General features: G+C 34.7%; 1 protein-coding gene across 2 annotated transcripts in view; it reads left to right on the top strand.

Moving 5' to 3' along the window:
- Positions 1-15,921, top strand: part of IL1RAPL2 (interleukin 1 receptor accessory protein like 2) — a 1,158,042-nt gene that overhangs the window by 54,143 nt on the left and 1,087,978 nt on the right. The window lies entirely within an intron of this gene.

Genomic DNA, 15,921 nt, shown 5'->3' with positions numbered 1-15,921 from the left:
TATATACTTAGAAATGAATTTGCTGGGTAATATGGTGATTCTATGTTTAACCTTTTAAGGAAGTGCCAAACTGTTTTCCAAAGCAGCTGCATCATTTTACATTACCACCAGCAATGTATGAAGACTTCAATTTTTCTACATTCTCATCAAAATTTGTTATCATGTCTTTAATTATAGGCATCCTAGTGGGTGTGAAATGGTATCTTATTGTGATTTTCATTTTTTAATAGCTACTGATGTTGAGTATCTTTTCATGTGGTTATTGGCTATTTGTATATTCACTTGAAGAAATGTCTATTCAAATACTTTACTGACTTTTTAATTGGGTTATTTATATTTTTATTGTAAGAATTCTTTGTATATCCTAGATACAATTCCCTTATCAGATATGTGATTTACAAGTATTTCTCTCCCATTCTGTGGGTTGTCTTTTTACTTTCTTGATGGTATTATTGGTAGCACAAAGTCTTTCATTTGAATGGAGTTCAATTTATTTTTTTTTTTGATGCTTGTAATTTTAATGTCATGTCTAAGATGTTTTGTCTAAGCCAAAGTCACAAAGATTTACTCCTATATTTTATGCTAAGAATTATACTATCTTAGCTCTTACATTTAGGCCTATGATCCATTTTGAGTTAATTTTTGTATGTGATGTGAGATAGGGGTCTAAATTCTTTTGCATGTAGCTACCCAGTTGTTCCTGCACCATCGTTGAAAAGACTATTTTCACTGAATGGTCTTGGTACCCTTGTTGAAAATCAATTGACAAAAAGTTTATGTTCTGAGCTCTCAATTCTGTCCATGTATCTGTGTTATCCTTATGTCAGTACCACACTATCTTTTTTTTAAAGATTTTATTTATTTATTTGGGAGAGAGAGAGAGAGAGCACAAGCAGGGGGAAGGGCAGAGTGGGAAGCAGACTCTCCGCTGAGCAGGTAGCCCGACTTGGGGCTCCATCCCAGGATCCTGGGATCATGACCTGAGCTGAAGGTAGATGCTTAACCACTTGAGCCACCCAGGCACCCACACGCTATCTTGATTATTAGTTTTTAAAGTAAGTTTCAAAATTGGAAAGTACAAGGCTTCCAACTTTCTTATTTTTAAGGTTGTTTTGACTTTTCTGGATCTTTTGTATTTTCATATAAATTTTAGAATCAACTTGTCAATTCCTGCAAAAAAAAAAAAAAAAAAAAAAAGAGCTGAGATCTTGCTAGGGATTGCATTAAACGTATACATCAATTTGGGAAATATTTCCATCCTAGCAATATTAAGTCTTCTGATCCATAAACATGGAGTGTCTTTCCTTTTAGGTGTCCTTTAATTTCTTTCAATAATGTTTTACAGTTTTCAGAATATGAGTTTTGTACTCTTTTTTTGTTAAATTTATTCCTAAGCATTTTCTTATTTTTGGTGCTATTTTAAATGTAATTGTTTTCTTAATTCCTATTTCAGTTTATTCATTCCTAGGGTGTATAAATACCATGGAATTTTGTGTGTTGATCTTGCAAACTTGCTGAACTAGTTTATTAGTTTTAGTGGGGTTTTTTTTGTTTGTTTGTTTGTTTTGTTTTAAGTAGGCTCCACGCCCAGTGTGGAGCCTGATGTGGGGCTTGAATTCATGACCCTGAGATCAAGACTTGAGCTGAGATCAAGAGTCAGATGCTTAACAGACTGAGCCATGCAGGTGCCCTAGTTCTAGTGGTTTTTAGATGATACGTTAGGATTTTTTATATACGTGATAATGTCATCTGCAAATAGAGATATTTATATTGTTTCCCTCCAATCTGGGTATCTTTCATTAATTTTCTTGCTTAATTGCCTGTTTATAACCTCCAGTACAATGTTGAATAAAAGTGGTAGGAGCAGATATCCTTGTTCTTGACCTTAAGGGGACAGATTTCAGTATTTCATCATTAAGTATAATGTTACCTATGGGTTTTTTCATGTATAGCCTTTATCAAACCAAGGAATTTCTCCTTTATTCCTTATCATGAAAAGATGTTGGATTTTGTGAAATGCTTTTTTCTGCTTCTATTGAGATGATTATGTGATTAATTCCCTTTATTTTATTGAGATGGTATATTACATGGATTTATTTGTAGATGTTAAACCAAAAATCCTACTTTGCTATGATGTATAATCTGTTTTATATGTTGCTCAATTCAGTTTGTTAGTATTTTTTTGAGATCTTTTTGGTCTGTATTCATAAAATATTCAGGTCTGTAGTTTTCTTTTCATGTGATGTCTTTTCCTGATGTTGGTATCAGGGTATTATTGACCTAATAGAATGTGTTGGGAAGTAGTCTCTCCTTTTATATTTTTTGAGAGAGTTTTTGAAGAATTGATGTTAATTCTTCTTTAAATGTTTGATAGAATTCACCAGTAAAGCTATCTGGGCCTGGGCTATTCTTTCTGGGACATTTTTTGAGTATTAATTCAATCTCTTTACTTGTTATGGGTCTATTTAGATTTTTATATTTTCTTGGTCAGCCTCAGTTGTTTGTGTCTTTCTACAAATTTGGTTCTTTCATCTAAGTATATCTAATTTGTTAGTATACAGTTTTTCATAGTAGTCCCTTATAATCATTTTTCCCCCTCTGTGGTCAGTATTGATGTCCCCTAATTGGTTTGACTGATTTAAAAAAATACATATTTATTTAAAATGTCTACTTTTAGGGATGATATTGATAATGATGAATATAATGCTAACTCTTACTCTGTAATTTCACTACCCAAATATAATGTAAAGATTAAGTACATTTCTTTCTAGGCGGTGTGTGTGTCTCTGTGTTTGTTTGTATGTGTGTGTGCATATTAATAATATGTATTTCTATAGTCAAGATTATGCTTTTTATTAATTTTGTAGCCTAAAATTTTCCCTTAATGTCCTGATGTCTAATGTCCTCCCCCCCCAGCTTTATTGAGATATAATTGACATAAAACATGTAAGTTTAAGGTGTACAATGTTGATTTCATACATATTTCAAAATGATTACTACCATAGCATTAGCTAACACCCCCATCCTGTCACATAATTATTCTTTCTTTTTTGTAGTGACAGCATTTAAGATCTACTCTTTTAGCAAGTTTCAACTATATAATATGGCATTATTAGCTATACTTATGATGCTGTATATTACATCCCCATAAGTTTTTAATCTTATAACTGGAAGTTTGTGTATTTTCACCAGTATCTCCCCATTTCCCCCATCCCTAGCTCCTGGTAACTACCACTCTATTGTTTCTGAATTCAGCTGTTTTAGATTCCACAAAGAAATGATGTCACATAATATTAGTCTTTCTCTGACTTATTTCACTTAGCATAATGCCCTCACGTTTCATCCAAGTTGTCTCAAATGACAGGATTTCCTTCTTTCTCATGGCTGAATAATATTCCATTCCATTGTGTGTGTATGTGTGTATGTATATTAGGTTGTGTCCATATCTTGGCTATGGTGAATAGTGCTGCAATAAACATGGAACATCTCTTTGAGATCCTGTTTTCATTTCCTTTTGTAGCCTGCTTTTTTTAAAAAAAAGATTTATTTATTTGACAGAGAGAGAGAGCAAATGGGGGAGGGGCAGAGGGAGAGGGAGAGAAAATCTCAAGCAGATTCCCTGTGGAGCACAGAGCCCTTTCGATCTCACAACCCGTGAGATCATGACCTGAGCTGAAATCACCAGATGGATGCTTAAACGACTGAGCCACCCAGGCACCCCTGTAGCCTGTTTTTTTAAATTTCACATAACATAAGCATTTTGCCATGTGGTTAAAATAATTTTAATGATATGCTTAATATACTATTGTATAGATGTAATTTAAACTCTCTTCTATTTTTGAGCTGGTAACTTGCTTCTTTTGATATTATAAATCATACTATAATCTCTGTGCATAAATCCTTTTATGCATATCATTCTGTATTTACAGTTTTATACTTGACTTCCCTTAGCATTATGTCAAGAGCATTTCCCATATCATTAAAATTTTTGAACACTTAATTGTTAATAGCTATATAATATTCTACCATATGAGTATAGCATAATTTATTTAACAGATTTCCTATTATTGGATATTTAGATTATTTCCAACCTTGGTAGTATAAATATGGCTGAAATGAACATAATAATGCATAAATCTTTTGTTACATTTTGTATTATTTTCTTAAGATATATTGGGTTAAAGGATTTGAATTTTTGTTTTTGCCTGAAATTTTGTATTAAGGCAGAATCATGTTCCATCATAAAGACATATTATAATTGATCTAACCTTTGCCATATTTTTGGATATCTTATATTTTTGTTATTAGGGATAATGCTAGAATAACATCCTTGTACATGAGTCTTTGCATTATCTGAGATAGTAATTTTTTAAAGGTTATTATACAAATATAATAGCTAATTTGCTCTCCAAAAAATGAATGATGATTTATATTCTCACTGCCAGTATATGAGAATGTTTGTTCTACTTTAGGCTTTTTAATATTGAGGTAGATTGTTATTTTAAAACTTGTTAATTTGATAGATGCTACCAGTGTTGGTCAGAAAAAGGGGATCACAAAATAGAATATTAGATGGGAGAGAGGGGTAAATTTTTTGAAAGGATTTAAGAAAAAAATGGGGCAATCCCAGCATGTAGTTAGGCATTTTCAGGAAAGTTTTGGGCTATATTGATGTATAAGAAAACAAGTAAGATGGAGACAAGATTTCCAGGTTAATAATTATGATGATGATAATAATTACTATTATAAAAAATAAGTACCATTAACTTATCGAATTAATCTCTAAGAGATTAATTTAAAATGTACATTACCGAGGATCAGTCTTTAGCTTTCTCCATTGACTCCTTTTCAAGCACAATTATGTCTGGTGAACCAGTTGGTATGTGGGACCCTAAAGAGGTTAAGAAAGGAAGTTTTAAAAGGGAAAAACCTCAACAACTATTTCTGCAGAAAGAGTAGGGTTACCCAATTGGAGGGTGTAGGCAGATCCCTGGGTTCATGTTTTATGGTGGCAGTGGACACAAGTTATAGGACAGCAGGATAAATTTTCCTCCATTCTGAAAATGATGAGAGAAGAGAGAGAAAAGGAGGGTACTTACTTTTCTTTTGTCTGAGTATAACTTCAAAATCTTGTAACTATAGGCCGGTGAGGAGAAATTAAGTCATAATGTATCATGTCTTTATAAAATGCGATCCCTGCTCTGTCCAAGACATGTGTGCACATGCATGTGTACATACACACACAGAGTTAGTCTGTCTGTACTGCTCTTCCCTGTGACCCTGACCACCTGGCAAACTTACTTTTCTTCTCCAAGTGTCACCCCCTATGCAAAACTTTCTCTGACTTGCCCAAGCAGAATTAATAATAACAACACCAATAACAATAGCTAATATGTACTGATGGCTGATTCTGTATCTGATAATGAGTTAGGCATTTAATAGGTATTATATACAATATAATACAAACAACAACCTTATGAAGTAGGTATTACTATTACCACCATTTTCAGATGAGTAAATGGAAGGTCAGGGTGTATAGGTAACTAGGCCAAGGTCATACAGCTAATAAGAAGTAAAACTGGGGCCCAAAAGCCTACACTGACCTACTTCACAGTAGTTAATAACCCAGATAAAGTATGATATATACCCTTCCATTACTCAAAAAGAAAAAAAACCTATTGTACAGCTCCCTTAATATGACAAAAATATACATTATTTTATAATTGTTCCTGGGGCAGTGTTTTCATCATCCTTTTATAATTAAAAACATAGGAAACAGGATATTGTAAAACTAGGTACTGTCATTTATCTAAACACAGAAGCACAAATTAAATGTATTGTACTATTAGAGGAAAGTCCATTAATATAAATATTCTTTCTGACAGCTCCATGTTGTTTTTATTACTTGGCACTTAAAATTATATACAGTGTCCTTGATACTGAATATTTCAAGGGGTTTAACCCCATTTCCTGTCTGTCTGTTTGTCTATTTATCTATCAACTGTCAATAGTTACTGCTGTTTCTGATAGACAAGAAAGAAATTTTACAAATATGAATTACTTTGTCTCCAACTGGCTTCTTGCTATAGTGAAAGTTACTTACCTCACTGAATCTCAGTTCCCCCATATTTTGCACAAGGGTAATGAGGTTAAATTATTTCTTAAAATACCCATAAAACCTCAGTTAACTGTAGTATGGAGAAAATAAGGTATAAGGACTAATGGGATTAGAAAAGTTAGTTGGTGTGCTGGTCAACTGAGAAGGTGCCCTTTTAGCTGCTCCACTCAATTCTATAGTTAAGTGAAAAAATTTTTATGAGTCATAGAAACAATGAAAGCACAAAAGTATTAGATATAGTCAAATGTGTTAATTAAAAACAAAAGCAAAAGCATGGATTCCGGAAACTTAAATTGACAAATTTAACATCCAATGCTAGAAAAGCCCTAGAGTGAACTGTTTAACTTTTGAAAAGGTATATGCTTCCTCAAACCTCCTACCAGACCCTCTCTTTAGATAAACTTGCCAGCTGTTTCACAGGGAATGTAGAAGCCACAAGATGGCCACTTCCCACCACAAGATTTACAAACTTACCTATACCTTCACCTATCATTTCTGCCTTCCTTCCATTTCTAATTTAAGATCAAAAAATCCTCCTGTGTATGGCACATTTTTCCACTTGAGCTTCAGAAATTTTTCTTATGCAAGTATTTCTTTTGGGTTTTTGTTCTGTAAATTAACCATGTGTTTTCTTTTTCTTCAACTATTTCCTGTTGTCTGGCTCCTTTCCCTCAGCATTTAAAGCTTGTTCAAATCTCTCTTACTTACCAAAGAAAAAAAACTATTCTGGTATTATTTTCCAAAACCTATAACCCCAATCTAATCATGAGAAAAATAACATTTTATTTTTAAAAAATTCTCCGACCCCATGCTGTAAAGTTACCCTATCTCTGTCTTTCCTATCACAGCGAATCTTTGTGATAGTTGTCTCTACTCACTCACTGTTCTACTCCCTTACCTTCAATATACTCTTCAGTTTATATAGTCTGGTTCTAGCCCTGATACTCCACTGATTTGTTTTTGGCAGTCTTCTCTTGGCTAACAGCCTTTCTTTGGCTACATATAAAGGACACTTTTTAGTTTTTGACTCACTTGATTACCCAGTAGCATTTAACACAGTTATCATTCTTGAAATATGCTATTCTCTTGGCTTTTATCCTGGTTTTCCTTGTATTTCTCTTGTTACTTTTTTTCTCAGTCACTTTTGTAGATTTCTCTGAACCTGCTCATCTTTTAAATGTTGGTGTTTCTCAAGGATCTATCTTTAACCACTTTTTTATTTTGCCTCTATCCTTTGGTAATTTGGTGACTCCTGTGACATTAAATACCATCTCAATGTTTAAGACTACCACATATATATCCCCAAGTCCCTTTTCTTCACTCCTATCAGTATCTCCAATTTCTCACTGAACATCCATGCTTAGATGTACTATAGACAACTTAATCTCTACATGATCTGACCCTTGCTCACCTCTCTAGTATCAACTTTCTCTTTTCCTCCTATCCAACACTCTGGTTCTGCTGCATTGAACTCATTTCAGTTCCGGGAATGTGCCATGCTCTCTCAGAACAATCTTTCCTTTCATGTTTTCTGTTTCACCTTAGAAGTCACTTTCCCCAGAAAGCCTTCTCTTTCTCCTAAATGTGGTTTTGATTTCTCCCCTCTTGGCCTTCAAAACACTCTATATCTCTCCTCTCATTACATTTAAAACAATTCATTGTTATTACCTATTTTTTTATCTCTTCTATTAGACTGTGATTACATAGAGGATAGATACCATACCTATTATGTTCCCGTTTGTATCCCTGTTGTTGGCACACAATAAATTCTTCAAATGCATAAAATAATGGATCTTAGAATCAAGTCAGGCTAAGCAAACCTGTCTTTTATTTTGGTAGAATTATTACACTGATATATTATATGAAAGCCTGGTTTATCAAATGAGTAATCTCTCATTATAAGATATTCCAGTATGGGCTAGTTAAATGGATTCTAGTACAGTTAAGTGAATTCATACCCAGTTGATAAAACAGATTAATGATCAATACCAACATGTAGAGAGGTCTATAGTGGCAGTCTATAGGTCTTTGTTGTATGTTTTCTTTTCTAAAGGTTTTATTTATTTATTTGAGGGAAAGGGGGGGTGGAGGGAGAGGGAAAGAGAATCTGAAGCAGACTCCATGCTGAGCACGGAGTCTCATGCGGGGCTCAACCTCACGACCAAGAGATGATGAACTGAGCCAAAACCAAGAGTCGGAAGTTTAACCAACTGAGCATTGCAAGCATCCTCTGTTTTTTGTCTTATTCAGAATTTTCTGTTATTGACTTAATTGAAGGCAAAAAGAACAATCTTATGAAATATTCAGTGACACAAAGCTAGATGAGTCAATAAAAATGAATAATAGCCTTATGATTTGAACTGGTTTTGATTAGACTAAAACTAATATATTGACATTTCATAGGGATTAATATAAAACTACAAGTTAGGGTAAAAATAATTTAATTCAACATTCAAGAAGAATGGGTTGTATGCCTACTGTGTTCTAGTCACTCATGCTGGGAATGCAAAAAAGAATAAATCATAGTTCCTGTCCTTGAAATGGTTATATTCTAGTAAGTATATTGAATCTAGATCATGACACATAATACTCTCATTACATTTTGTATTGTCTATGTACAGAATATTGTGTGCTGTTCTGGGTACCATATTAATTTTTATAATAATATACCCATAAAGTATATTTATCTCAATGTAAATTTTAAATATTTCAATTGTATCAATCAGGATAATTTAGATTATGCTGTTGTAACAATCCCCAAATCATGGTGGCTTATAACAACAAAGTTTTATTTCTCACTTATGTAACATTGGCTGGGAGCTCTGCTCTAAAATTTTTCATTCTGTGACCCAGACTGATGGAACAACCACTGTTTTAAACATTACCATTCACTGTGGCAGAGGGAAAGATAGTTGTAGAAGGCACATTGACAAATAAATGCTCTCACCTTAAAGTAAAACATAAGTGTGAGCAATAACTTTTGCTTATAAGTAATTGGCCAGAATCAGTCACATGCTCTATCAATCACAATGGAGCCAGGAAGTGCAATGCTATCTTTACTTGAAGGAAAAGAGCTATAGATATTTGGAAAACTGAATTAATGACTACCATGACTATATAGAGTAAAGAGTGAAATTTACCCTTCAGCATTAGACTTTTTCCTACTTCCCTCCTAAGAGTTACATTAACCTTTTTCTATAAATTTCCATACACACACGCATATATACATACATAGATTTTTCCATTATATATGGGATCACATGTGTTTCCCATACATTTTTGGATCTACCCATATCAATGCATAACTCTCTACTTCAGTCTGTTTAATAGCTGTAAAGTATTCCATAGTATGCATATACCATACTTTATTCAACCACTCTTCTGTGGAGGTGTGTTTGTTTTATTCCCAGTTTTTGACCATTATAACACATACTTCATTGACCATCCTTGAACATGCATATATTTCTGTGCATATGTATTTGAATATCTATAATATCAATTCCTAGAAAGGGAATTCCTGAGCACTTTAAATTTTGCCAAGTCCTGACAATTTGCCTTCCAAAGTGCTCTACCAATTTAAAATCTCATAAACAGTGTATGAAAGTGTATATTACATTTTGAGAAAAATTTTGACAAACATTTTTATTGAAGGAAGAAAAAGATGGATAATGAGGTATTTAGAAACCACATAAAAATGAGTAATGATTGTAGACTTTTTGTTTGTCTAAACAGCTTGTAAAACCTTATACCTACTACTTCTAGGTTTACTGACTGGAGCAACCCTGAAAAAGACTAATCCCTCTTGCACATGACACTTCTGGTTACATCTTAATGGTCAGAATGCAATTACCTATCCATATGCAGTTGCAAGGAAGGCTATGAAATGAAGATTCCATTTTGGGGGACTATATACTAAACCAAAAACTGCAGGCTACAGGAAATAGACTAGTTTGAGAGAGAGTTTTTGCTATGCTCCTGGATCTCTATAGTTGCTTACAACCAATTTTCCCCTCTATGTTTGCTTCTCTTTTTACCCTCTTTGTCTCTTCTGCTATCTCTCAGAATTTCCTCCATCATTATTTTTTCTTTTCTCTTGTTTCCTCCTCTTTCTCAATATGTCAACTTTTTGTGTCTCCATTTCTGCCTTTTTCTCTCTGCTTCTGTATGTTTTCTCTATCTCCCCATTTCTCCTCTGTGTGTATTTTTTCTCTTTCCATCTGTTTCCTATCCATCTGTCTCTCTATCTTTAGCTGTCTCTGTTTTCTTACTTCTGTATTTCTGGCTTTCTTGGTTTCAGACTCCATGTCTCTTTCTACCTCCATTTCTAACTATTAGAGCTAATAATAGAATGGGCTGCCACTTCATACAGTTGTTTTCATATGTTAGGAAGTACTTGAGGATAGCGTAGATATAGAGATAGTATAAAAAGGATTTCTTGATTGGTTGGTGATTGGATTATATAACTATTGAGATCTTTTCCAAGTTTGAGTCAAATTGAGAACCAACTTTTCCTTCTTACTAAGTAGAATATCATTTATATTTTTGCATATTTGTTTTCTGATTGAAGGTCTAGTAGGACCTCAGGGCCAACTCTGTATGAATATAATGCTTCATTGTAGATGACTGCAGAATTAGAAGATACAGTAGTCCCCTCTTATCCACAGTTTTACTTTTTGTGGTTTCAGTTATCCTCAGTCAACTATGGTCTGGAAGGAGATGATCCTCCTTCTGACCTATCATCAGAGGGTTGGTAGTAGCCTAATGCTGTGTCACAATCCATACATCACTCATCTCACTTCATCTTGTCCCATAGACATTTTACCATCTCACATCATACATCACAATAAGAAGGTACAGTACAATAAGAGAGATAAGATAATATTCACATAACTTTTATTACAGTATATTGTTATAATTGTTCTATTTTGTTATTAGTTATTGTTGATCTCTAATTGTGCCTAATTTATAAATTAAACTTTATCATAGGTATGTACGTATAGGAAAAAATATGGTTTATATAGGGTTTGGCACTATCTGTGGTTTTAGGCATCCACTTGATTCTTGGAACATATCTGCTGAGGCTAAGGGGGGACTATTGCATTAGAAATTGAAATGAATGTGTGTTGACTACAGAACTGTGTCTAAAAATTAATTATCTTTAATACATCTGTGATATGTGTGTGGGCTGTGTGTCTATAATTTCCAGTTTGTTGGGAGATTATATATATGACTGGCTGGTACAAATGATTCGAAAACACTGTAAATATCAAATTGTCTGTGATGACAAGAATGTATTAAGAAATGATATAATTGTATATTCTCTGCAATCTAGCTGATATATCTAGTTGGGTCTTTTAATTGTGTCAAAATATATTCATAAGTTAAACTTGTTTTGCTTTCTAGAATTAGAAGTATGCCATACAGATACTTTAAAAAATTAACATGAAGCAGGGACCTGACATACGTGGTACTTTAAAGGAGGAAAAGACTAAAGTGAAGAAGGTAATTTACAAACTAGACTTGAAAGCCATTCAAGCGTAACATTTACCTGTCAAAAGATTTAGTTTAATTACATTTTTAAAAACTTTCTTGAAAAGATGGCCCTACTCCTATCAGGATTTGGTACTCCAAGGAGAGGAATATTAATGCCTTCAGTAGCCTTTGTGCCAGCATCTTCAGTCTTTAGAATTCCTCATGTGGCCTTTCGAGACTTTTACATCCTAACCTTAGGAAATCAGTAAGCACAAAGCCCCAGGAGAATATGAACTTCAGGTGTAAGAACCCTTATATATTTATATCGATGGTAGGGAGAAGATTCTTTTTGGGGAAAAAAAGTAATTTTGAAATAATTGAATAGCAGCATAATTGCCATCATATAAAGTATTATACATGCTCCTATACATTTTCTTCACACAGCAATAAGCTGGTTGTAAAATCACCAAGAGGAAAATGTTATAATATAATAACCTGAATTTCAGTGTAAGATTTCAAGGGGATAACCTGAGATGCTTCTGACACTTTTAGTATTTAAACAGATGTGTGAAACTGTATGTTGGCAGCCCAGTGGTCACAGTTCTGAGACATTCCTTGATCAATGATGATATTTAAGGCCGACACTGTTGCAGATGAACACTGCTAGGAGATTGATTGCACTGGCCTTTCTTTTTGACTGTTTGAATTGGCAGTTTGGCAGATTTTTCCCTTTCAATGGGAAATCTGAATCACCTATTGAACATGTTACAAAATACTTGTCTTACTCTATATTCCCTTAGCACTTAACATATACAGGTTGTTCTTCCCTGTCTTGCACTTGACTAAGCACTCTAGTATGCATGCATCTCCACAGTTAGGTTATAGCTCCTTGAAGGCAAAGAGTGACGTTTTATAGTCTTAAACTTGGTTTATGACTCCCATAGCATCTAACTCCTAGGGCAAAAATAGTTTAGCAGTGGTTAAGAGGTTGGGTTTTGTAGTCACATAGACCTAAATTCGAATCTTCTTTTCCTTAATTTACTATTGTCATAATCTTGGGTAAGTTATAAGTATCATTTTCCTGAAAAGTAAAATGGGGATAATAACACCCACAAGGTCATTGATAGGATAAAATATCATATATGTAAGAGTTTAGTGTAGTGTTTGGCACACACACAAATGTGCAATACATTATAATAATTGTTATGATAAAATACAGATTTTCCTCGACTTACAATGGAGTTACATATCGATTAACCCAATGTAAGCTGAAAATATCATAAGTTGAAGATGCATTTAATACACTTAACCTATTGAACATCATAGCTTAGCCTAGCCTACCATAAACATGCTCAGAACACTTACATTAGCCTACAGTTGGGCAAAATCATCTAAAACAAGGCCTATTTTATTTTTTTTAAAGATTTTATTTATTTATTTGAGAGAGAGAGAGAGAGCATGAGAGGGGAGAGGGTCAGAGGGAGAAGCAGATACCCCGCCAAGCAGGGAGCCCGATGTGGGACTCGATCCCAGGACTCTGGGATCATGACCTGAGCCGAAGGCAGTCGCTTAACCACTGAGCCACCCAGGAGCCCAACAAGGCCTATTTTATAATAAAGTATTGAATATTTCGTGTCCTTTATTGAATACTGTACTAGAAGTGAAAAACAAAATGGTTGGATGGGAAGTATATCTGTTGTTTACCCTCATGTTTCCGTGACTGGGAGATGGAAATAAGAAAGGCACAATCATGGATAGGATGAGTTATAGGTAAGGAGAGCATAGCAGACTTTTAATATCTAACCAGCAAGGTTGAGTTGGTAACTGAGTAGATACAGCAGGAAGAGTTAAATCAGAGATGAACCAATGTTCTTATTGAAGTCACTGGGAAGAACATAAGTTCTAAATTGGGAGACAAGAAAAGAGAGCTAGAGTGTGCCTCTGGTTTAGGCATATTTTGAATAATAAGACACCTTTGATAGTCCAGAGCCTACATAATCTTCTGAGCTGGAAACTGGACAAATAAATTTTATGTAAAATAAAGGATTGTGTGGAATTCATAATGGTCTTTTCAGAGTCTTGTTTTGGGTTCTCCCAAGAGCAGACCCAAAAACAAGGATTTGGATGTAAGTAATTTATTTGGGAAGTGATTCCAGAAAGTACTGCAAGGAAATGGGAAAGTCAGACTGGAAGGGAAGAGAAGCAAATAAAGAGTATGTTAATGAGCAGTTTGCCACTCATTTTTACTGGAATATACCAAGGGGTGAGGGAGTTGCAGTGTTTATTTACTAACTCCCATCACTAACAGTAACTCTTGGGGTGTTAACCTGGAACTTCCAGTCTGCCTCCTCTTCTGTTCAAGCTACTTTTGTAGTTAGAGAAGCCCCTCTGGTAGAGAAACATAGGAAGTCTTCTGCAAATGACTTTTGGGGTAGGCCAAGAGGATGTGGGTAGGGTACCAACAGTGTCCACTGTAGCAGGAGATATCACACATCTTGGATTTGAATAATCATATATTTGATAATAGATATTCTATTTCAAACAAATGGGTAATGGAAAATAACACTGAAAGCTCCCATTTATTTGTATTACTTGAACCCCTAATGTGATATTATCTACACTGATATTCTTCTTTTATTCATTGGAATATTATATGTCAAGCTCTACACTAGTTACTGAGGATACAGCAGTTAATGATTAAGTGACCATCTTCATGAAGTTTATATTCTAGTGGTCAAGGAATGGGCAGAAATAACCAAGTTAATAAATGCAGCTAATTCATTAAGAGTTTTAACTCACTGAAGCATAAACATGAAATAGTATTATTTTTCCCGGTGATTACTACTTGTCATGCTCTACTGTGCTTACCTTTTTCCACGAGGAGATGGCGACAATGATAAACATTTCAGTCTGATTATATAACTTTTCAGCTGTTTTCAAATACTGTCTCTTCCTTTTTCTTCAAACAGATAAGACATGTAGCACTAGTGGCTAGGAATTTGGAGGGTGCAGGGTAAGCTTTCGCACATTTCCCTTTCTTCCTCCTCTTTCCCCTGTGCCTTCTCCTTTGGTGTTGCATTGGGAGATAAATGACTAGGGAAGAGGGAAAGGGAAAAAATATGCTTGTGACTGCCTGTGTTTTCTCCTTAGTTGATTATAATTGCTCTTCTAGCTGTCTGTGGGCACTGTATAAATAGGTAGTTCTTATAACAGGTTTGATGATGAGATGATGCCCCCAGCATCTCTGGGCATTGGAAGTCCCTTGCAAAATTTGAATAATTTTTTTCTCAGAACTTCAGCTAGTGGCATCATGCCAGTTTTCCTCTCGGTGTACTCCTCTTGCCTCATGCTGCTGTTCCAGTGATATTGGAGAAGTCTAGCATGGCAACTGGGAAAGGAAAGCTTTCCTTCATTATAAAAAGACGATCTTCTCTTTCTCAGGCTGCTTTGTTTATTGATGGAGTAGGGATAGGATGATAAAGAACTAGCTGCATTGGACAGCTGAATAGGTGGCCGCAGACCTCAAATTCTGGAAGTTTTCTGAATTTAGGATATGAGGTAGATATCATTCTGAGGTCAATTCTGGGAATAGATGATCTATTCGATACTTTATATCATCCTGTTACTCTCACATTCTGGGTAAGGTTCTATACCTTTAGGTACAAACCAATTATTCAAGAAACATATCTTTATATGGAATTCTGGATCTTTAAAATGATATCCAGAGGGTGCTCTTGCATTTCCACTCAGATTTGCTTCTACCCATTATTTTAGGGATCACTGTGCTTTCATCCTCATTGTCCCCTTTGCCATTTTTTTATGTCTTGGGTTTATGATAAGCCCAATGTACCTCTGTGGTGCTTATATTCTGATTTTTAGAGGATCCCAAATGCATCCTCATATAGGTAACCAATTTGCTGAAAAGTCTTAGCTCAACGAGAATAAACAGTAAAAATGGTTTTGTTTTTCTCCCAAATGCCTACTGATGGTATTTTAATCAACCCCTTTCCCTATTGTGGGGAGGAGGGCCTTAACAATATCTCAGTTCAATTCAAAACTTTTTACAGTTATTTTTGGCTTTGGAACAGTTTCATTCCAATTGTTTAAAGTTCAGTATTGTTAGGGATGCCTGGGTGGCTCAGTCGGTTAAGCATCTGCCTTCAGCTCAGGCCATGATCCCAGGGTTCTGGGATCGAGTCCCACAGCAAGCTCCTTGCTCAGCAGGGAGCCTACTTCTCCCTCTGCCTGCTACTCCCCCTGTTTGTGCTATCTCTCTTTCTCTCTCTCTCTCTGACAAATAAATAAATAAAATCTTAAAAAAATGAAGTTCA

The sequence above is a fragment of the Halichoerus grypus genome, chromosome X (assembly GCF_964656455.1).
Source record: "Halichoerus grypus chromosome X, mHalGry1.hap1.1, whole genome shotgun sequence".
Taxonomy (NCBI): Eukaryota; Metazoa; Chordata; class Mammalia; order Carnivora; family Phocidae; genus Halichoerus; species Halichoerus grypus.
This window is presented reverse-complemented; position numbering and strand designations above follow the sequence as displayed.